This window comes from Cupressus sempervirens, chromosome 11, assembly GCF_028749045.1.
Source record: "Cupressus sempervirens isolate cs-2001-9-10 chromosome 11, ASM2874904v1, whole genome shotgun sequence".
Classification (NCBI taxonomy): domain Eukaryota; kingdom Viridiplantae; phylum Streptophyta; class Pinopsida; order Cupressales; family Cupressaceae; genus Cupressus; species Cupressus sempervirens.
The window spans coordinates 339757555-339782064 of record NC_143128.1 but is presented as its reverse complement, the minus strand read 5'-3'; positions in this window follow the sequence as shown (position 1 = coordinate 339782064).

Below are 24510 nucleotides of genomic sequence, written 5' to 3'. Positions count from 1 at the left end.
CACCCGAGATGGCATTGTAGAATGAAAATGGAATGTGATCTCCAAAAAGAGAGAGAGGTTATTGTAGGTCTCTGCAACACAGTCCTGTAGGAATTGGAATCTCATCCATATCTTGCACGAGTTTCGAGATATGCCCCGTCAAAGATCGCAACCCTTGCGCATTTAGTGACCCTTAGGGACATTCTGGTTCGGCGTGCCTGAGAACATTCAAGCATTGAAGGGGACAAGACAAGGTTGGGGATAGGTTTTACCTAGCCACCCGGAGCTAATGGAGCAGACAATTTGATCCCATGACGAAAGATGAGAGAGATTTGGCAGTTGGAAACTTTGTACTGGCCAACACTACAAGTTTCAACATCACCCGAGATGGTGTTGTAAAATGAAAACAGAATGTGATCTCCAAAAAGCGAGAGAGTTTATTGTAGGTCTCCACAACACAGTCATGTAGGAACTGGAATCCCATCCATACCTCGCAAAAGCTCCGAGATATGCCCCGTCAAAGATCGCAGCCCTATGGCATTTAGTGACCCTTGGGGACATTTCGGATTGGCGTGCCTGAGAATGTTCGAGCACTGAAGGGGATAGGACGAGGTTGGGGATAAGGTTTACCTAGCCACTCGGAGCTAATGGAGGAGACATTTTGATCCCACGATGAAAGATGAGAGAGATTTGGCAGTTGGCAACTTTGTACTGGCCAACACTACAAGTTTCAGCATCACCCGAGATGGCGTTGTAAAATGAAAATAGAATGTGATCTCCAAAAAGCAAGAGAGTTTATTGTAGGTCTCCACAACACAGTCCTGTAGGAACTGGAATCCCATCCATACCTCGCACGAGCTCTGAGATATGCCCCGTCAAAGATCATAGCCCTATGGCATTTAGTGACCCTTGGGGACATTTCGGATTGGCGTGCCTGAGAACATTCAAGCACTGAAGGGGATAGGACGAGGTTGGGGATAGGGTTTACCCGGCCACCCGGAGCTAACGGAGCAGACACTTTGATCCCACGACGAAAGGTGAGAGAGATTTGGCAGTTGGCAACTTTGAACTAGCCCACACTGCAAGTTTCAGCATCACCCGAGATGGCGTTGTAAAACAAAAATGGAGTGTGATCTCCAAAAAGTGAGAGAGGTTATTGTAGTTCTTCGCAACACGGTCCTGTAGGAACTAGAATTGTATCCATACCTCGCACGAGCTCTGAGATATGCCCCGTCAAAGATCGCAGCCCTATGGCATTTAGTGACCCTTGGGGACATTCTGGATTGGCATTCCTGAGAACGTTTGAGCACTGAAGGGGATAGGACAAGGTTGGGAATAGGGTTTACCCGACCACATAGAGCTAACGAAGTAGACAGTTCGATCCCACGAGGAAAGGTGAGAGAGATTTGGTAGTTGGCAACTTTGTACTAGCCGACATTGCAAGTTTCAGCATCACCCGAGATGTCATCGTAAAATGAAAACAGTGTGATCTCCAAAAAGTGAGAGAGGTTATTGTAGGTCTCAAAAAAGAGTGTTTAAAAATGCAAAAACAGCGGGGGGTCCTTTGTATGGTTTGGGAGTTTGACCATTAAAACTAGAAATTGTCCTAGTAGTAAGTGCTGGTAATAGTTTTGAAATTTTATTGTTGAGTGTTGAGAAACCTCAAGTTTGGGATTTTTCTTGTTGGTTTGAGTCTATAATAACCATTTCCATCTGAAAAGTCGAGTGTTGAAACCATTTAAGAAGTATTTGCATAGTTTTCCCTAAAATTTGAGTGCATAAAAAGGGGTATGTGATTGCTCCCAAGGTGGATTTAGTGTTTTCTCCAAACAAGAGTTGCATTTTATGTTTGAAGTCATCTAATATAACCAAAGTGAAGGTGGTTGAACCATTTTGGGGTTCTAGAGACATTGGAAAGTAAGAGTTCTAGAAAGCCCTAGGGTAAAGGGGCTAGAAAGGAGGGTTTTGTAAAAACCATTGTAAAGTTGATCATGAGACCAAAAAAATAAAAGAATCCTTGCATTTGAGTCGTTTCTTAAGACTTTTTTGGGTCATGGGAGTTCCAAAAGTCAAGGGATTGTGAGTTGCTTTGTAAATGGCCTCAAACTAGGCCTAGTTGGCAGACTGAAATAGCCAGTTTTGAGTGATATTTTACAAAACAAGTGTAGTTGGTTTTGGAGTATATTTTAGAGTGAGGAAAAGGGTATTTTAATCACCCAATAGTTTAGGACTGGCAAGGGCTAGTTGGAACAAGCCTAGAAGAGGCAAAATTGAAAAAAGTGTAAGAGATGAGTTGCAAGAAACAACTACTATAGATGATGCAAATATTGACGAGTTGTAAAGTGAGGGGGAGGAAATCACTATTGAATCCTTCCTAAAAATCAATGGCTTATTAGATGAACCAATTAACACTTTGTTGAGGAGTTATGGACAAAATATGAAGGGACTAGGTACAATTGCACCTAAAAATACCCAACCAGAAAACTTGAACCAGCCAGTGGACTATTATAGGAGATAAAACCTTGAGCATACAACAAACATTGATATTAGATTAAGCTTGCTAATGCAAGATTCACAACCAGATTGGTTGTAGGAGGTTGTCACAAACCTTGGGTAACCAAATACTTGTGGGGATGAAAATGTTTCCCTTTTAATTCCATCCCCACCACATGTTGACCCCAAGGACGTCATCTAATGCTTTGAAAATGGTGGCAACCATGATGAAATAAATAGTTAACAATTTTTTGATACCCAGGCCAAAAATGACTATGATGGAGATGATGATTTTATACATTACATGCCACTAGACAGAAAACAACATAGTGGTTTACCCAGTAGATTCCTATAGCTACCAAAGAAAAGGATACAAAATTCTAAGGAACAAGAGAGACTAAGAAGTTTTTTGAGGCTAATGCACTTTACATGAAGGAGAAGATCAGGGATAGGAAAGATGGGAGAGAGGAAAAGATTGCAAGAAATGAGATCTTATATGCTATAGAGAGGGGAAAATGAGTTGCGGAGAAGGTTCCACTAAAGGAATAGAAGAGGAAAGAAAGAGAGGATAATCTAAATGTTTGAAAGAGATATAGACCAAATATTGGAGGTGCACCTTCAACAACTATAGAAATTATATTTACAACACTAGTGGAAGGAGATGTAATTGCACTAGCCCTAGAATCAATTAGTATGCCCAACATACCTCTTCTCTCATAGCATAAATCACATTCTGATATGTTCAATGCTCTAATCTCTCCCTCTCTCTATATTCAATCTAATGAGCAAACTGGATTTGCTCAACATTTTAATGTCTCAAATATTGCCTCGTGGTCTGACTTGTGAACTCTCCAAAGATTCTTATTATGTGGTTTTCCACCATATTTTATCAAGTGGACATTTGATGCGACAAAAAGATTTGAATAATGAAGAATCTTCCTCTCTATTTGCCAATCCTTGAATAACCACAAGTTAGGGTTCTTCATAGAATATCGTCTAAGCCATGTGTCGGTTACAACCACTGCACCGACATGGTACTCTAAACCTTCACCATCTATAACCGAGTGATCCAATTTTTGTTTGGCTTGAAGACAATGACACAAATAATAATCTATCCCTTCTTCATTGTCTTCAAGTGTAATAACAACAAAAACATGGCCTGCAGTGACAAATGTACAAAATGCGGTCATTAATTCAGAAAATACTTGCGTAAAAGTTATAAAGTTACATATTGAAATTACAAAGATATATAAATATATATATTACCAGGTTGCACTAGATCAGACAAGCGGTCAAAGTCAATAGACGATTTCATCTGTACCATTTCTAGTGCTTGTGGGGGACGATAGGTGTCAATTGGGTCCAAAACCCGTATATCCCATTTGTCCACCCATTCAATCGACTCACAGTCATCCCAATTTTCCTCTGCACATGATGGACAATAGCATGCCATTTTTCGTGTGTGGATACTCCATGAACCTGCATCAGAGCTTCTAAAGGAGTGCAACTCACTGGATCCTGTTAGTGTGCAACAATCCTGATATGGTGCAATGTTAGTATTATCTATCAACCAAAAAAATCTACGAACTGTAGACTCACCTTCCTTACCTGGACCCATTGTATCATTACACCACTGGACGATGGATTTTGCATCTGTCAATATTGCTCCATCTTTTTACTTTAGTTCTTTACGAGCTAAGGCTCTTTTGATGCATGCGCCTGCACCATCGTGCTCTCCCTTTCCATGACCAGCCTCTGTGAAATTCCACATGTATTGAATTCTACACAACTTGTGCATCCTGCTCAACCAATAGAACATCCGTGCATTCTTGAATTGAGATGCACAATTGTCTGACCAAATAATGTGCTGACGATATGTGATGCCCCTGTTAGCCAAATCTCCATAAAATAGTTGAAAACAACCATGTATGAACTCCGTAGAATGTGATCGATCATCGCTGATGTAAAAATGGTACTCCCTCAAAATCTTCCTGTCATCCTCTGTACTTGTAAGTGAATGCATGAATATTATGTGAACAAATATGGAAACCTGTTGAGAAGTATAATACTTTGCTTGCACCTCATTTTGTGGTTGTAGTGTGTAGTTCTTTGCGAAATTTACAACCAAAACAATGGTATCTAATGGAAACGTATCCTTGCACAACTTGAATTGCAAATCCAGCCATCGAGCTCTATGGGTATGCCTTGCATACTCGTAAATAATGTTTTCACGAAAAATCTTCATGAACTCATACACTGGAATCTTTTCAATGACTAAATCACATCTTTTACCATGTTTCCCATCTTTTAGAGCATATGTCACTGTCTTAAATTTTCCATAATCTACTATTTCGTTTCCAATTGCATGTGTACTATCCATATGTTGACAAGTTAATAAAAGTTGCAAAGAACCACAAAATAAGCACGTACCATCCAAGCATGATGTCTTGTAAAATTGTTGGTCGTCCCTTATTTCACATAAAATGTTGGATATGAATTCCCTTGAAGATCTTGGTGGCTCATTTATGTCACAATCCTGCAAAACAAACTGAGAATGCAAAATTATGCATATATGCCTAAAAACATCAAAATGGTTAGAAAATTCAATATGTATCCTACAACAAAAAGTTGTGCGTGTGTGATTTATCTTCACATAAAAAGATTTACCCATCTCAAAAAATCTTTGACTTATTCGAATTTGAGGATACAAACCAATAAATTTTGCAAAAAATTGTGTCTGAGTTGTGTCCAAAAAATGTTTTGCATGTGGCTCGCGATTTTAGCTACCAATCCTCCTTCTTACAACATCTCTTTGATTAGGGGAAACACGTGTGTTATTTTTCCAAAAATCTTCGATCAATGATTTCAAGGCTTCACTAATTTCTTTATCCTTTTGTGGTAGTCTACCGCTAAATGTCCATAACTCATTTTTTGTTGGATCTTCCAATCTCTCACGCCTTAGCATGGCTCTCCTTAGAGTACCTCTACCAATTTTTAATGTTTTTTTTGTCTTTCTCATGAGTCGAGCTTTCTTCATTTGGCTACTTACTATTGTCGATGTAAGTACTTGTCTTGTGATATTACTATCTTTGGTGCGTGATTTAGAACCCACTTTGTCATAAGCATTCATTAGATTCTTTACAATGTTCTTTTCATTTGAATCATCCATCGTTCTTAGCCCAAGAATCTTCATGATAGGCCTAAATATTAAATTCTTCATCATTTCAACAAATAATTGGCATTGACCTGTAATATTTAATTCATCAAAAAATAATCTCCACATACGATTAACTTTTCTTTGACAAGTACGCTTGCTAATCTTGTCAGCATTGATTTCAAAATGTTACTATCAATATCAATCAAATATTTTGGTCTTCTAAAACGAATTCTAGAAGGTGTTATAATCTCTTCAATTCTCTCAACATTTTGAACATCAACATAAGGTTGAGTGTATTGTGTACCTTGAACCGAAGATGATGTGCCTTGGCAATAAGATGCAAAAGATGGAATATCACCTACTTGATGTGTTGATGTTGTGCCTTCAACATGACACGATGGAGTGTGTATATCATCGGATCTACAAATCGGTGTCTCTTCAACATGAGAGGACGATATGACTTCAACATTGGAAGATGGTGTAGCGGACGATATGACTCCAACATTAGAAGATGGTGTAGCTTCACAATTCAATTGTCTTCTTGAGCGTAACAATCTCATTCGTTCTCTTTGTCTTTCCAATTCTTCCTCTTTGTTTCTTGGTACCGGTGGTTCTTGATCTTCTTCGAAAGTCAATTCTTCATTATTGCTTTGCAATTTTCTTTGCTCACGTAGTAATTTCATTTTATCTCTTTTAATTGCCAAATCTCTCTCCCTATCTTCATTTGTTTGATTTTTTGATTTCTTCCTTGGCATGATGATGATTTCTACATGTTAAATTATTCAAACATTTGAGTTACTTAAAATGTGTAAATTACAAATTATTCAAATACATATAAAAATTATAATTATTTGAATGAATACACAATATATATATAAAAGGACTTGTCAAATTTCTAACCATTTCGAAATAACATTTCATTGAAACATAAAAATTTCAATGAATTCACTATATATTAAACAACATGTCAAATTATAATCAAATTTGTATCTATATATCAACAAACAATATTTAAAATAGATTGCACTAACCTTTTCTATACAAGGAATATTCAAAAAGTCTTCAAATTGTGTATCCAATGATTGAATTTGGTGTTTGTTAGCTTCCAAAAGTGTTTGCCACCTTGAAATAGTGTTTGTTAGCTTGAAATAGTGTTTGCCACTTTGAAAGAATGTTTGCTATGTTGAAACCCACGATTTCTGTCGGGATAACAGAGTGTAGAACAGAACAAAAGCAGAGAATGAATGAAACGGGCCCCAAAGTTGTTTTTTGACCATTTTTAGGTGATTTCACATAGTGCGTACGCGCTATAGCGCGTACGCACTATATTAGAACACATCACTCTCCACCCTCCCTACTCTCTCTCTCTCCCTACTCTCTCTCTCTTCCTACTCTCTCTCCCCTCTCCCATCCCCTACACTCTCTCTCTCTCCCCTCTCCCATCCTTTACTCTTTAGATCTCTCACACACACTCCCATCCTCCGTCTCCCACTTCTTACTCTCTCTCTCTCTACCACCTCCTACTCTCTCTCACACTCTCTCCCATCCCCTACTCTCTCTTACACACACTCCCATCCGCTACTCTCTCTCTCCCCTCTCCCATCCCCTAAACTCTCTCTTTTGCAGATACACACTCCCATCCCCCTCTCTCTCTCCCCTCTCCCATCCCCCTCTCTCTAGATCGCTCACACGCACTCCCATCCCTCTCTCTCCTCCTCTCCCACTCCCTCTCCCACTACCTACTATCTCTCTCTCTCAAGTTCTCTCTCTCCCTCTCTACTCTCTCTCTCTCCCATCCCCTACTCTTACTCTCTCTCTCTCTCCAATCCCCAACTCTCTCTCACACTCTCTCCCATCCCCTACTCTCTCTAACACTCTCTCTCATCCTTTCACTCTGTCTCTCTCATCTCGTACTCTCTCTCTCTCTCTATCACCTCCTACTCTCTCTCACACTCTTTCCCATCCTTTCACTCTGTCTCTCCCATCTCGTACTCTCTCTTTGCCACCCCCTACTCTCTCTCACACTCTCACACTCTCTCCTATCCCCTAATCTCTCTCTTTCACAGACACACACACACACTCACACTCCCATCCCCCCTCTCTCTTCTCTCCCATCCCCTACTCTCTAGATTTGTCACACACACTCCCATCCCTCTCTCTCCTCCGCTCCCACTCCCTCTCCCAGGTCACCTACTATTTCTCTCTCTCAAGTTCTCTCTCTCCCTCTCTAGTCTCTCTCTCCCATCCCCTACTCTTACTCTCTCTCTCTCCCATTCCCAACTCTCTCTCACACTCTCTCCCATGCCCTACTCTCTCTCACACTCTCTCCCATCCTTTGACTCTGTCTCTCCCATCCCATACTCTCTCTCTCTCTCTGTCGCCCCCTACTCTCTCTCTCACTCTCTCCCATCCTTTCACTCTATGTCTCCCATCCTTTCACTCTGTCTCTCCCATCTCGTACTCTCTCTCTGCCACCCCCTACTCTCTCTCACACTCTCACACTCTCTCCCATCCCCTACTCTCTCTCTTTCACAGACACACACACTCTTATCCCCCCACTCTCTTCTCTCCCATCCCCTACTCTCTACATCTGTCACGCACACTCCCATCCCCCCTATCTCTCTCCCTCTCCCTCTCCTACCGCCTACTAGATCTCTCTCTCTCAAGTTCTCTCTCTCCCTCTCTACTCTCTCTCTCTCTCCCATCCCATCCCTTACTCTAACTCTCTCTCTCTCTCCCATCCCCTAATCTCTCTCACACTCCCATCCCCTAATCTCACTCTCTCTCTCCCATCCCATACGAGCTCTCTCTGCCACCACCTACTCTCTCTCACACTCTCACACTCTCTCCCATCCCCTACTCTGTCTCTCTTACACACATTCCCATTCCCCCTCTCTCTCTCTCCCTCTCCCATCCCCTACTCTCTCTCTTTCATAGACACACACTCCCATCCCCCCCTCTCTCTCTCCTCTCCCATCCCCTACTCTCTAGATTTGTCACACACACTCCCATCCCCCCTCTCTCTCCCTCTCCCACTCCCTCTTGCACCACCTACTATCTCTCTCTCTCTCAAGTACTCTCTTTCCCTCTTTACTTTCTCTCTCCCATCCCCTACTCTCACTCTCTCTCTTCCATCCCCTACTCTCTCTCATACTCTCTCTCTCTCTCTCTCTCTCTCTCTCTCTCCCCCCCCCATCCTGTACAAGATCTCTCTACCACCCCCTACTCTCTCTCAAACTCTCACACTCTCTCCCATCCCCTACTCTATCTCTCTTATACACATTCCCATTCCCCCCCCCTCTCTCTCTCTCACTCCCTCTCCCATTGCCTACTCTCTCCCATCCCCAACTCTATCTCTCTTACACACTTCCATTCCCCCTCTCCCTCTCCCTCCCACTCCCTCTCCCATCTCCTACTATCTCTCTCTCTCTCTCTCTCTCTCTCTCTCTCTCTCTCTCTCTCTCTCCCTCTCTCTCCCATCCCCTACTCTCACTCTCTCTCTTTGCCACCCCTACTCTCTCTCACACTCTCTCCCATCCCCTACTTTCTCTCTTACACACACTTCCATCCCCCCTCTCTCTCCCTCTCCCACTCCCTCTACCATTGCCTAATCTCTTTCTCCTCCATCCACCCTCTCTCTCCCTCTCCCACTCCCTCTGCCATTGCCTACTCTCTTTCTATCCCATCCCCTACTCTCTCTATCTCTCTCTCCCCTCTCTCATTCCCTACTCTCTCTCTTTCACACACACCCATCCCCCCTCTCTCCTCTCCCATCCTCTACTTTTTCTCTCACTCGCTCTCCCTCTCCCACTGCCTACTCTCACTCTCTCTCACTCTCTCTCTCTCTCACTCACTCTCTCCCTCTCTACTCTCTCTCTGCTACCCCCTACCCTCTCTCACATTTTCACACTCTCTCTCTTTCTCTCTTACACACATTTCCATCCCCCCTCTCTCTCTCCCTCTCCCACTCCCTCTCCCATCGCCTAATCTCTCTTCCATCCCCTACTCTCTCTTCCATCCCCTACTCTCTCTCAAGCTACTCTATCTTCCCCCTCTCCCATTCCCTACTCTCTCTCTTTCACACACATGCACTCCCATCCTCCTCTCTCTCGCTCTTCCTCTCCCACTCCGTCTCCCACCACCTACTCTCTCTCTCCCCCATCCCCTACTCTCAATCTCTCTCTCCCAACTTGTACTCTCTCTCACACTTCCTCTCTCTCCCATCCCCTACTTTCAATCTCTCTCCCCCATCCCATACTCTCTCTTTGCCACCTCTACTCTCTCTCTCACACTTCCTCTCTCTTGCATCTTGTACTCTCTTTGCCACCCCTACTCTCTCACATTTCCTCTATCTCCTATCCTATACTCTCTCTGCCACCCCTACTCTTTCTCACTTCCTCTCTCCCCTCTCCCATCCCCTACTTTCTCTCTATCTCTCTCACACACACAAATAGCCATTCCCTCGCCCCACCCCCCAGCTCTCTCTTGGTTTTGATTTTCAATTTAGGTCTCAATAGTGCATGTGCACTATAGCGTGTGCGCACTATAGCGCGTGTGCACTACCTCGAATTCAATAGCATTTTAATAGGGCATGCGCGCTATAGGGCGCACGCGCTATTCAAAGCTTTGCATTAAAACCAAGCCTAAGGCTTGGTTTTGCCTTGGAGATCCAACCCAAAGGTTTGGAGTTTATAAACAGGTTTGAGATGTGTTTTCCAGCAAACATACAAAAAATGATTGATTTTTCTTGTGTGCTCCCCTTCAAGATTCTTCGTGGTTGGGTATCGATAAGATCAGGTTACATAACATTATAGGTCTCTATGTTAGCTATCTAACCATATAATTTATTTTTAATTTGAACTATTTTAAGTCTTTCATCTATAATTTCTTTTGAATGTATGTTCATTTTTTGTCAAAAACCACCATGTACTAATTGGGCTGTAGATTTTAGCTCATTCATCAAATTTTGCAACAACTTAGTTTTTTAGAAACTAGACTCCATTCTACACACTTTGAAAAAAAAAAGTTTTGATTTTAGATTAGTTTTCAATCATTTCTAGGGGGAGCACACAGATATTTCACATTTTTGGGATGGGTCTAATTTAAAATTTCATTAAAAAAAAAATAAACATTATAAAATTACCCGAAAAATCTGGGATAAACTACATAGTGTTAGGTAACTTTTGACCAGAGCGATTAAAGAATTTCAAAAAAAAAGTTAAAATTTTAGGAGGTCCACACTTTGTACTATGTTATGCTTTTTTGGAATAAACAGTACCACTTTTTGTGGGCCCCTTTTTTGAGGACCTAAAACTAAACCATTTTGAAAAAAAATTAGTAGTTTAGAAACTAGATTCAAAGGACTACGACTTTTGTTTTTGTCATATCTTAAAATTTTGAGCGTAACTATCTTCAAATTCTTGTTGAAGTCCAGAATTTGCTGATTTCAAGAAAAAGGTGTCCACTTATACCCCCCTTTTGGCACCACAACTTTGTGCACTTACCCATCAATGAGTCCTGACTCAGAGCAATGTATACAATGGTTGACCAGGGAACTTGGCTCTTAGATGTAAATGTGTGAAATGACTCCAATGTAGCGGGGTGATAATTGTTTGATGTCATAGATTATGGCATGGATTTGAATGTCTCGTGGATCTCCAATTAAATGTTCCTTGTGTGTTTCACTGAACCATTTTCTACCACTGCGATTTGTGGCCAAGAGTACGCAGCAAAAGGGTTTAATAGCGTCACATTGAAAGAGATTTTAGAAAGAAGGCGGCGTGAAAGGATCAAATAACAGCTGGAAACGTTGAAGAGTCTCCTTCCCAGCGTTACAAAGGTGAGTTGAAGTTTTGTTTTATAGATTGACATTTCTTTCCTTGTTTTGAATATATTTATATGCACCCTATACAATGTTTGCCTTTTTTTGTACTAGACATTTCTCGTTTGCTTGAACCTTGAATCATGGAGTTCTTCCTTCAAGTGATCTTTATGCTCAATACCCTAACAAAGTGGTGAGGGATTTTTATAGTGGTCATCTACTAAACTGTTTTAGCCAGGGATATGATGAAATTGGCGGGGGCAAAAATACCATAAAACATTAAAGTGACACATCATGCATTTAAATTTTTAAAATTTCTTAAGTTCATAAAGATTTTAGTCAATATTTTATATTGTTTGATGTGTAGATTTTCATTTGAGATATATAGTACCACAAACATAGCCCACTTGTACCAAGTGTTGCAGTAAAAAACATATAACAAAATCCCAAATGAAGAGAAGAGATATTTCTTCTGATTTGTCTCCTTTCCCTCCCGCTTGTCTAACAATAGCTACAACCAATCATCAACTAAGAACATATATATAGAACTAGTGATGTCCACCCCCACTGTAGTAGTGAGGCCTTATTTTTCAGCATGAAGTAGGTGAAGATTCCCAGTTATCGAGTGCATAACCCTACCACAAACTTGGCCACATCATCAAATCTTTGTTCAATAATCTCTTTCCTCTCCTATAGTTTCTTAAAGCTTCTCTAGGGTGAGATAGTTCTCTTCTTGTTTCTGGTTTTCACCTTCAGGAGTCACTTGGGTGTCCTTGACCTAACACTGCTTGTCTTTCTCCTGCTGACATGGAGACGAAGTGAAGGTCTCTCCCTTTTCTCCCACCTGTTTGTAATTATCAGGATTATTTGTAAGTTTCATGAAGACCCACAATAATAGAAAAAATGCACCGACACTTATTTGGAATCCAAGCATTCGACATCGAGTGGAAGATGGACCAGACTTCTTTTGCAAGAAAATGATCAACACTATATAATTAGAGAAAGGGAGAGCCCTTGCATGTTTTCAATAGGTACTCTGTGTCAGGTGCTCTATCTACCATTGTATTGGACATGGAAATCAAGGTGTGCCTTAAAGAAAAAACAAATCTTTTCCCTTCTCAAAAATAGACCAGATTGAACTCTCCATTAATCTCAAGTACTGAGAATAATACTTAATTGTCCGTGAGATACCTATTAGACTGGTGCCTAGACAAGAAAATTTTAAAAAGTACTCTCATTCAGCTGGTCCATTAATCAGTGTAAAATGTAGTGTGCCAACCACATTTTTCCCAGTTGGAACATGGCAATACAACAGTGCACACTTCCCAAAATTTTTGTGCACTTCTCAATCATTCACAGGTCTGTATCAAAAACATTATATTCTTGTTTAGCATTCAAGCATTCATTACAAACAGAAAGATAGAGCAGACTTATCTTGCAAAAAGCAATTAAAAATTACATGATAAGCACAGTAACTTTTTTTACCAGAAAGCATTGAGATCAGTTATGAGTTACTTTATAGAGCAGAAAATCATCACACCACCAAGCATTGCAAACCATCAGAAATAAGTTGGATAGGGGAAAGCAGAAATGTACAATCTTTGATAACATCTTAATGGTTTTAGGAAATCAGAAGCAAAAAATATTTTGAGCCATAAGGAAATGCAAATGAATACACAAATCAAATACTTTGGCCCCTATAATTTGATTATAAGATTACACAAATAAAAGCAATGTATTTTTTTAATATTTGTAAGTAGTGCAACTACTTATGTGCTTCCTTGTAATTTACTTTTTATACATAAAACTAATTACATTTGAAACATTCTGTGATGTTTATCTAATAGAATGTACAATATGTTCAAGCATATATTTTCCTATCTCTTAATAACAAGACATTAGACTATTAATATGATTGTGACAAATTTGGAACATTATTTGAAGAGGATTATATTCTATGAGATAGTTTTGGAAGGATGATATGATGGACTAGAGGAAGAAAGTGATGTATTATTTTATTTAGGATTTTATTATTTGGATGAAAAATCAGAGGATGATTCAAAGTATTGACACAGAAAATACAATACAATTGAAACATTCATGCAAAAAGTTCTCATTCGCAACCCCTGTAATATCCTAGTTATATAATAGGGCTTTAGATAGTTATTAAAAAACATATCTTCTTTTCAATCTCTTTATTATTCTGATGATGGATTCTCAATTTATGCCAGTGCAATACAAGCATCTGATTTGAAATGTCAATGCAAAAAAATTCTTCTCCCTTAACTCTCTGTTATACTGACGAGAGAATGTGATTTAAAATGTCAATCTAGAAATGTTTATCTCTGACTCTATATTATACTAATGACAAAATGGGATTTGAAATGTTGATGTAAAAAAATTCTTCTATTCTAACTATGTATCTTGATGATAGAATCCAAGACAACGAATTACACATTACTTCATTTTATGTTGCATGAAAGTTGGCCCTACATAAGTGCATTTACAACTTTTCTGTGATACTGTACAAAATCTACAATACAGCTACTCCTCTATTTGAGAAGTATTATCAGAAATCAAAGGTGTTGTTGATGTGGTGACTATGATGAGGGTGCAATAATAATGTGTGGAGCTTGACCAAAGACCAATTTTGCATATAATAATATGAACCATCATCTTCTATTATTTAAGCAGCGTCGAAGGCCAAGCTTAGAGGGATTTATGTTGCTTCACTAATGTTAGAGTAGAATGAGAGTTCTAAAGAAGTATTAGCCACAGATCAAGTTGATAGTGCTAATAGATTTACAACAGTTATTCTAGAAAACAAAATTTTGGAAGCTAAAGTTAGTTCATATTTAAATCTCCAGATCTCCCCAAGCTCATCAAGCTCATTAAAAATAAGAGTATTTGGATATCATGTCTCACCACTACAAACCATTATAATTTTTTTGTTGTACATTAAAATTCCCAAGATCTGATGCAGTTTACCTTGCGTCCTCGGTAGAACCCAGAGATACTTGATATTGCCATCTCTATTCAAATCACAGACAAAGACATATGTGCCATCTTTAGAAACCCAATAGATTTTCTGGTTCTGCATGAAAATACTTGTAAAAAGCCAATTGGCATATAGTCATAAGACCTTCTTTTCTTGAAGGGAGCATCTCTTATTTCCCTTCTCTTATTCACAGATTTATAAATCAGAACAACAAATTTCTTACTTTTGACAAGGTAAAGATTTCCAATTATAAGGGTTACCTGATAGGTTTTTGTCTTGGGATCACAGTTGAGATGAACAGCCACATCATCATTATAATCTTTTATGCAATATGAAAGTTTGGTTTCTCTGTTCAGTCTTACATCTTCAATATAATGGGACTGCATAGTCAGTGGATTGACCACTTGAAGGTTCTCATTTCTCTTACAGCTATATGCCAAGAGGCCTCCATCTCTAGCTCTTAGACACCACTGCAAGTCACTACATCTCCAGTCTTCATTAAATATCTGCTTGTACCTTCATCTTCTATTGACATTATAGAAAACCAAACCTTTGGAAGATCCAATGGTTTCGTCATAAAGTTCCATCACCAGCCACCTCTGTGCATTTCCCTGCTCCCATAGATTGTGAATGTAAGCAAATCCAAAAATAGTACATTGCTATGAAGTAGAAACTATTTGCATTTGGAATAGTGTGGAGAGGAAGTTTGCAAAATATCAAGGTCAAGATTTCCTCTGGAATATGACATGGAAAAAAAAATTCTTCCCTTCCTTCTACTCTTTTGTTTGATCCATCATCACTGCTTGATGAAGCCTCCCCTCTATTTTCTATAGCATTGGCCTCATCTATGAAATCTGTATGCTTACTGGTTCCATCTTCAATGTATGAGCCTTCTTCAAGGGTAAGCCAATTGGCATATGGTTCAGTTGATCCAAAGTCACCTTCATTTGGTGCAGTCATTGCCTTACCTTTGTTGTATGGAGACTTGCTTAAGCCTTCGCCACTCCCCTCATTCTCTTAACTCAAAATGTTATCCAAGCAAATTTTCTTCTTCTTAATATTTTGGATGAACCTTGAATCATCAAGTTCTTCCTTTGAAGCCATCTTTGCACTCAATACCCTAACAAAGTGGTAAATGGACTTTATGAGGCATTTATGTTATAGTGATATCATTTCACTTAAATGAATAAATTTTCATTATTTTATTTATTTTTGTACAAATATTTGTTTTAGAGGACATTTTTCAAACTTCATTTGAGGTTCAATGTGAGATTTTTGGGGAAGAAGCTATGTTAAAATGTTTTCTCAATGCTTCCACATCGTTCCATCATTTTTTTCATAATAACAATCGTGGATCTTAGGTTCATACAAAATTTCTAGATTCAAAAGAGGATGCATGGCAACATATTTGTTTGCGTCTTGGTAGACCTGGAAGCACCTACTAGGATGTCAAGGTAAATGATGAACACCGGAGGCCTACTCTAAAAGTGGATCTCTCCTCTTTAAGAGTGGTCTTAGTCAATAATTCCATATGAATATGTTTTATTTGATTGAATTAATTTATCACTAGTATCGACATGATACCTTCATATCATTTGACTTCTTAATGTGATTCCTTATCTTCTAATTCCTCATATTGGTGCACATCAAACTACAATATTTGCCAATATCTTTCTTAATATAGTAATGGATGACTAAGATCCCAGATAGCAATGGATGACCAAGTTGTTACAGCGAGTATCCACCAATTAGTGCCAAGACTTTTGAGTGCTCTTAAAGGATTTTGATGTGCCTTGTTCTTGCTGACTTGCTATGCCCAATTCAGGCAATATGATTGACATAAGAAAGTAATGCCTAGCTTAAGATGGCTAGAAGTATGAACTACATAGCTATTTATACCATCAACTGAACATGTGGAAATTATACATACCAAACATCTACGTCTTCTAGAAATTATAGGATCATTTTAGTTACATTTGAAAACATTAATCAAGAAAAACCATATGTGCAGATATAAACATTAATCACAACATCTCCAATTTATTTGCAGATATATTTTCCTGTGAAGAAAGACCACGCTTGACAATATGAATGCTGAACAAAATGAGACAATGGCTGCATTGTGGGCTCAGTTTCAAAGAAAACCTAATAAATGTTATTGTCCTTGCAAGAAGTGTAAAGGCTTAAAGACTTGAAGAATTCTAATCACAACAGCCCAGAGTCAGTGTAGGCAACATGGTCATGTTGAAGGGGGCCATGATTTTCGTCCATTGTTGGATGTGGATTTCCTACTGGAGGAACATGGAGGTGTGAATATCCAAGCTGAAGATAACACTCTCATGAAAGAAGATGATAATGTGCCAGAGGACATGATTGAAGAAGATGGTATTGGGGCAGGTGATGAAGAGGCTCACAATGATGGTACTAGCGAATTTGATAATGATGATGAAGATGGTCTTGATATACCTTTACTTGAGAAGGCACACGAGCCCTTATACGAAGGCTCCCAAACAACTCTACTCTCGGCTATAGTGTTGTTGGTGAACTTAAAGGTTATGAATGGTATATCCAATGTAGCAATGTCACGTATGCTAAGGTATGTCATTTTTGTCATCTTCAATGTTAGCATAAAATTACTATTCATTATATTAACAATGCATATTTGTTGTTGTAGGTTGATTAGTGAGTTTTTGTTACCACCATCAAACATTTTGCCTCGTTCCTACCGAGAATTATCTAACATTATGGATCAGATTGGAATGAAGTATCAAACAATACATGCATGTCTCAATTATCACATTCTATATCATAAACAATATGAATTTGCAGCAGAATGCCCTGATTGTCATAGTAGTAGATATCGGTTAGATCAAATAACAAAAAAAGTGCCTCACAAGGTTCTTCGGTACATTCCCATTATTCCACGTCTTCAACGGTTATTCAAGTGTGCTACCTTGGCACAATTTATGGATTACCATGCACGCAATAGAAGTCAGGATGACATTATGCGAATGCCTGCCGATGGTTTTGCATTTAAAGAGATAGAAGAAACATGGTCACACTTTAAAGAAGAACCTCGTAATTTGAAGCTTTCATTGGCAGCGGACGGTGTCAATCCATATGGAGATATGAGATCTGTTTACTCAGTGTGGCCTATTTTTGTTATTAATAATAACATTCCTCCTTGGATGTCCATAAAGAGGGAGCAAATAATGTTGTCAATGATTGTGCCAGGTATTTTTATCATTTTATAGTTATCTAAATTAATTTATAAATAGTGCATGAAAATGGTCATAATAATAATGTAATGTTTATGTTCATTCAATTGCTAGGTAAATACCAAGTGAAAGATATGAACATGTATATTGAGCCCCTAATTGACGAGTTGTTGAAGTTATGGAATGGCATCACTATGTATGACATCTCTAGACCGATAGGACATCGACAAATTCAATTCCATGCAATGCTTGTATGGACAATACATGATGCCCCTGGGTTAACTCATTTTTGTGGTATGTTATATTGTTAATATCACATATTTTTGGTCTGTTATAGTGCTTACACATTACTATCAAATGTTTAAGTTGCACATGATAATTGTACATGATCCACTTCTACATGATCTTGTAGGTCTTTAGACAAAGGGAAAATTCGCATGTCCAGTTTGTGGTCCGAAGATGAAATCTCGTCATTCGAGAACTTTAAAAAAGGAGGTGTTTGATGAGTTTAGACACTTTCTCCACAATAATCATAGGTATCGAATTTCTGAAAAACATCTTTTCAATGGGAAAGAAGAGACATCATCAAGGCCACGAAGAATGACACCTCATTTATGGAAGTTGGAATATGATCGACTAAATTGTCGAGGTAATAGCCAATTTGTCGTCCGAAGTTTAAAATTTGTATTTTGATATTGTCTTATATTTACTAACGTTGTAATTGATGCTTGTGAAGGTCGTCAAGGCATCAATGACCAACTTCCTAGAGAAATGAAAAGTTATCCTACTCAATTTAGTAGGTTACCGTACTACAACGATCTCCCAATTGCGCATTTGTTTGATGCTATGCATATTGGAAAGAATGTAACAGAGACACTATGGAAAATGTTGGATGGAAGGCGTGATAGAGAACAAATTGCCAAAATTTGTACTGACATTCATGAATCCAATTATGCACTAAAAGCTTCCATTGAATCAAATAGCAATGGAGACTGCATAAATACAAGCGCCCTTCCTTGGTTATTAACGGAGCAACAGAGTGATGCATTAAAAGAAGTCATAAAAAAAAACAAAATTTCCAACAGGATTTGCTGCAAATATAAGCACTCTTCTATCAAAGAAAGGTGATTTTGGGCCTAGGTTGAAAACACATGATTGGCATACCTTCGTCATAGTATATTTGTAAGATTGAATGTACTACCTATTGCATTATTTAATAATATATTGAAATGATCATTTTTAATGATCGCAGTTCGTCTTACCTCTATCCCTTCCACAATAGTTTGACAATAGTATTAAACAAGTTATATATGATCTCGGAAAATACACGAGGTTAGAAGTGTTTTTTCTTAGATTTGTAGCTTTCTCTTAAATCTATTGTATAATTTTATTTGAAATCTCGTTTATGTGGTTTTGTGTGTTGAATCTCTTTTAGGTGGTTATCATCTAAAGAAATTGACAAAAAAGATATAAAATATTGGAAGAGAAAAATTTCATAGCTTATGTGTGAAATGCAAAAGTGTTTACCTCCAACCTTTTTCAATGCTCAAGAACACTACCTCATACATCAAGTTGAGGAGATTGAATTGTGTGGACCTGTACAAGCTAGATCAATGTGGATGGTTGAGAGGCACTTGAAATTTATGAAGGGCTTGGTTCGACAAAGAGCACGTCCTGAGGGTTCTATGATAGAGGGATATATGATATACCAGACCATGGTGTACATTACTGAATATCTTCCAAATTTTGTAGCAGATATCCATGTAGATTGCATTTGGGATCCCAACTCTAATGACAAATTCGAAGGGGAGTACCTGAGGGGGAAAGGTAGATTGAGGAGGGTGAGAGGTAATTATAAGTTTTTTTTTTTGTAGTTTAATAATTATTATTCATCATCAATATATATAAGTTGTTTCTAACTAGTGTAATTGTCTTCTTTATAGTTGGTCGTGGGTGGGATACACTACACTTGTATATTGCAAACAATCTTGATTGGATGATGGTATGGATTGAGCAGTCTCAAAAAAATGGTCACTCATTAACATGGGATGGTGTTGTATTGTTCATTAAAGAAGCTCATCGTAATGGAGATCCCAATGTTACACAAATGGTACTTGATCTAATATATGGCTTAAGAGATACAAAGGTACGCATAAGATTACTAATCATCACACATAAGTTTAATATCAACTCACAAATCAATGCAAATAATCTTGACATGTTTGAATAATTGCAGGTCAAACACCACAAAGCTATGTACTAACATGGCTATAAATTCCGCACAAAAAAGTCAGATGAAATGAAGAAAACATGTGATTCTGGGATAAGTGTTGTCTTTGCAGTCACCAATATTTCATCTAGAACTGACATACATCCTCAACGATCTGAAAATCGATACTATAGAATTTTGGATGATATACTTGAGTGCGACTTTAATTCATTCAAAATAGTTCTATTTGTCATCAAATGGTTCAGGTTACGACTGAATCGAAATGATCCTGATAGGACTGTTATTGAACATGATAGTGGATTTACTATGATTAATACAAGGTCATTTGAGCCAGTCGAAGATGAGCCCTATGTTCTTCCAAGCCAGTGTGAGCAAGTGTTTTATTTTGGTGTTCCACAGAAATTAGGTTGGTCATTTGTTGTTAGACATGACCCAAGAGGAAGGCCGGTAAAGTATAATGTGATCGAAGAAGAAGAAATTGAAGAAGCAAAAGAGGAAGTAAATGATTATCAAGAACAACAGTTACCCAGTGGTGAAGATGAAGAAGATGGTGATGATTTTGGTCATGCTGACGATAATGGTGATAATGATGATGATGATGTTGATGACGATCATGATCATGGCAATGATGGTCATGATGATGATGGTGATGAAGATGATGATGATGGCGATGAAGATGTTGATGATGGCGAAGAAGATGGTGGTGGTGATGACGATGATCAAAGTGACAAGTACGATGATGGTGATGATGATGATGATGATGACATGGATGAAGATCATGATGATCAATGAAATGTCCAGCTAGGATCAATGTCAACTATGATGGGGTCTTGTACGACCAAACTTTTCTTTCTAAACCATATGTGCACATATAAACATTAAGTAGAACATGTCAAATCTTTTTTAGATATACACATTAGTTACACTAAATTTTTAACTTAAGACAAATGATTTACATATACAATCTACTTTATTATTAATATTTTTTTTTGGTAAGTCTATTACTTTAATTTCGCTGCTGATTCCTAAGACTTACTAATTTTTTTCACAGGGCGATATGGATGCACCATCTCAGACACCTTCAGTAGAGGTAAACATTAAATATTGTAAATTTTAATGTTAATATAGAAACAGATATCGTATTATTATGTTCTTTTCTTTGTGTCTTTGGAGTTGTTTTGATGAAATTTTACTGATATTTAATGTCACAAATGATAGGAAAAAGCTAGAATGACCGCTGATCAAATGCGATCTGAAATACGAGCTTCATATCTACATAACATCGCCCTTAGTACTAACCTTGTGTTCATCACCCAGCAAATCAAGCAAAGATACACTGATGAACTTGTTAACATTATCATCGAGGGTGACAAAAGTGAGGAGAAAGAGGCACTGAGAACAGAATTGGTCCGTAGAATCCAATCTTTGCAGGTAAGCAGTAATTCGACTAAAGCAATAATAGAAGTTCAATAGATATGAATATTTTATACTATCTTATGGATCTTGATCTCTAATTTTATGTGTACTTGTATAGACATTTGTGCCATTTGTGACATCACATGGTGAACATGGTGATGGTCGTTGCGCACAACCTTCGTGTCAGTAGCACTTTGTTTGTTTTCATCAACATTATAACAATTACTTTTTTTTGTGGACATTTCTAGCTAGTATCCCATTTGATCTTTATCCATTGCAAATGTCTTTGCTAACAATATTGTATTCCTCAGCTCATGATGACATGCGGACTCCTCCTTCGGTTGTCGGTCCACTATCGCCTACTGCATTGTCGGCAACAAGGGCCACGCAAACATCCTCATCTATACCCACTAGAACTGGTAAAACCTTGTTTTGCTAGATTTTGTAATGTATTTGTACAAGTTGATGAACAACGAAGTAGCATATCAATGCTTAAATGATGTCTACAAAAGCCTGCATACACACAAACACATGCATACACACACCATGCATACATACATACATACATATATTGTACTACGTAGGCAAGATTTTGTGCTACTTTTTGAATTAATGTCAAATCAAAGCCAAAAAACTTATGAACACACCCCTGCAACTAAGCCACACACTTAGCAATCATAACAGTACCATACGGAACTGTACAACCCACTATAACAACAAAATTACCAGTAAATCAGAGGTTTTTTATTCGTTTTGTCCAAGCATCGACTACAACTTGATCTCCCTCGCCTTCTGAGATCACACATGATATATATAGAGGCCTATAGGACCATTGGAACAACCAAGTAGCCATTCCCCAACTTAAAACAAACAATAACAACTTTTAAACAATACCGAGCAACATTTTTAAAAGTTGTCAGCAACTTTTATATGCAACTTTATGCATTTTTGCAAATCTGACTACCTAATGAAAAAACATTTTTGCTAGTCAATTTCTTCAATTTGATTATATCCATAAGTATGCTTTAATTCATTTGGTGTCTACTTTAATTGTCACGATGTTTCAGTTGGCAGACTAGCAGAGAGCAATACTACTGAAGTTGATCCATTTCCTGGAGCAGTTCGTGTGATTAGTACTGGTTCATATGAAGGGACATTATTGCTGACAAAGAAAACTATGTTTCTGTTAAAAGAACGAAAGCTTCCAGGTGCTTTAAAATTGTTTTTATTTAAAGTGTAAATTTAATTTATTTTTATATTACTCATTTTGGACTGATAAATCCTTTATGTTTTTGTAGGTAATAATGTTTTCTTTGATCATCTTTTTCATATGACATTGAGACTATTCGGACCCACCATACGTAAAAGGTATGTAGTTTCATATCATTTCTACATATTTTTTCTTTTCTTTCATTTACTATAATATATTAAAGCTATTGATCTAACAATCTACTTGTTTTTAAAAAGGTGGAATTTACAAACCGTGGAATTAAAAAATCAGCTCATTGCATCTTTTGACGAGAAATTTGGAAAAGACATGTTTGACAATGGCCTACTTCTCAAAAGAGCAGCAAAGCATTTAAAGACTGTGAGGGATCAATATAGAAGGGCTCTTAAGGATAACCCAAAGTACGATCATCCAGCTATGATTCCACCAATGGAGTGGAATGAAATAGTAGAAGATGCAAAGGAGAAAAGGCTATGTGAAGATAGAGGTAATGAAGCAGCACAGGGCAAAAAGAGGTATGTCATGATAGTATTAAGTACATTGTAATCATGCACTAATTATTCATATTTGTAAATATATAATCTAAGATGTTTGAAATTGTTCATAGATTGCAGGACACATCTGTGGCTACAAAAGCGAGACTAGAAAAGTTTGGCCAACACAAACTTGGCTCTGGTGGCTATATGAATCTCCAGTCTTGAGTTGTAAGTAGGAGCAATGATATGAAATAATTTTTTTTAATATAATGTTGCAAACAATTTTGTTTAGTGAAACCATACATACAAAACTGATGATATTAAGCAAAAAATACAGGGCACAGAATTCAATGTGGAGGTCACAGATGAAGATAGGAAACTTGCCTTGAAGGAAGGCTATAAAGTCATGGCTGCACGCCTACGCGAAGAATCTATAAGCCTTGCCCAAGAATCCAGTTCACCAAATGATATCTCACAGGTAAATTGGTTAGATGAAAAGTAAATGAAATTGAATATTTGATCCTTTTCTTTTTTGGTATTAGTTTTGAACGTAAATTGACTACATAACAATGTGCATAACATTCTATTGCAGCCTTCATATCCTACCACAGAACCTGCTCGTGACGAAGGCCATAATGTGCATTATAGTGGTGGAGGTATTAATTTGCTATTGGAAATTAATTATGCAATCAGAAATATGAAATGTTCTCCTTCCATTTATTGTCCAAGCATGGTCTTATCCAAACATATATTCTATGCTCATATATTCTTCGCTATTTGTTGTTTATTAAATCATAGTAGTTTGCATTTCTTGTATTATGTATTTAGGGTATTCTTGAGCAATGACAACCAGGTTTACAGATTGGCAAGGAAATTTATTATATGATTTGGAACATTCACATAGTTTTGTTCTTATTTCTCTAACACTACTTTAAAGATTATCTCTGGTTGCTGAAACATATTCATTATTTTAAAATAGGGATCTTTAAGCTTTTGATCGGTAGTTGATTATGATTTCCAACTCTGTACTTTGATAAATCATTTGTTCTAACAAATCTCATAGAGTAAATATTGTGATATTGCTATCATGATTTAACTGTATAGTATTTGAGTCAAATTTATTGACTCATATTTCATGTGCAGTGCTCAAAATGAATCCATCACTCATGATAATATTTTTTTGAATATTTCAAAGCATGTTGAACATCATGTCGAAGGAGTGGAACATGTTCCAAGTGTTCAACATGTTGATGTGGGGGCGGATCAAAATGTTAATGTACATGATGTGGCATTGTCAGGTAAGAAAAATGCATGTTATGTTGTACTAGTACTTAATTATAGACTGGTAAGAGTTAAAAAAAGAAAAAGAGTATGCCAATTTATCCCATTCACTTGTTCTTGCAACAGAGCCCCCTTTAGTGCAACAGCCTCCTGCTCCTGCAAAGAGAAGGAGCCATCATAATTTGACATTACACGTGCTAGAAGAGGAGGAGA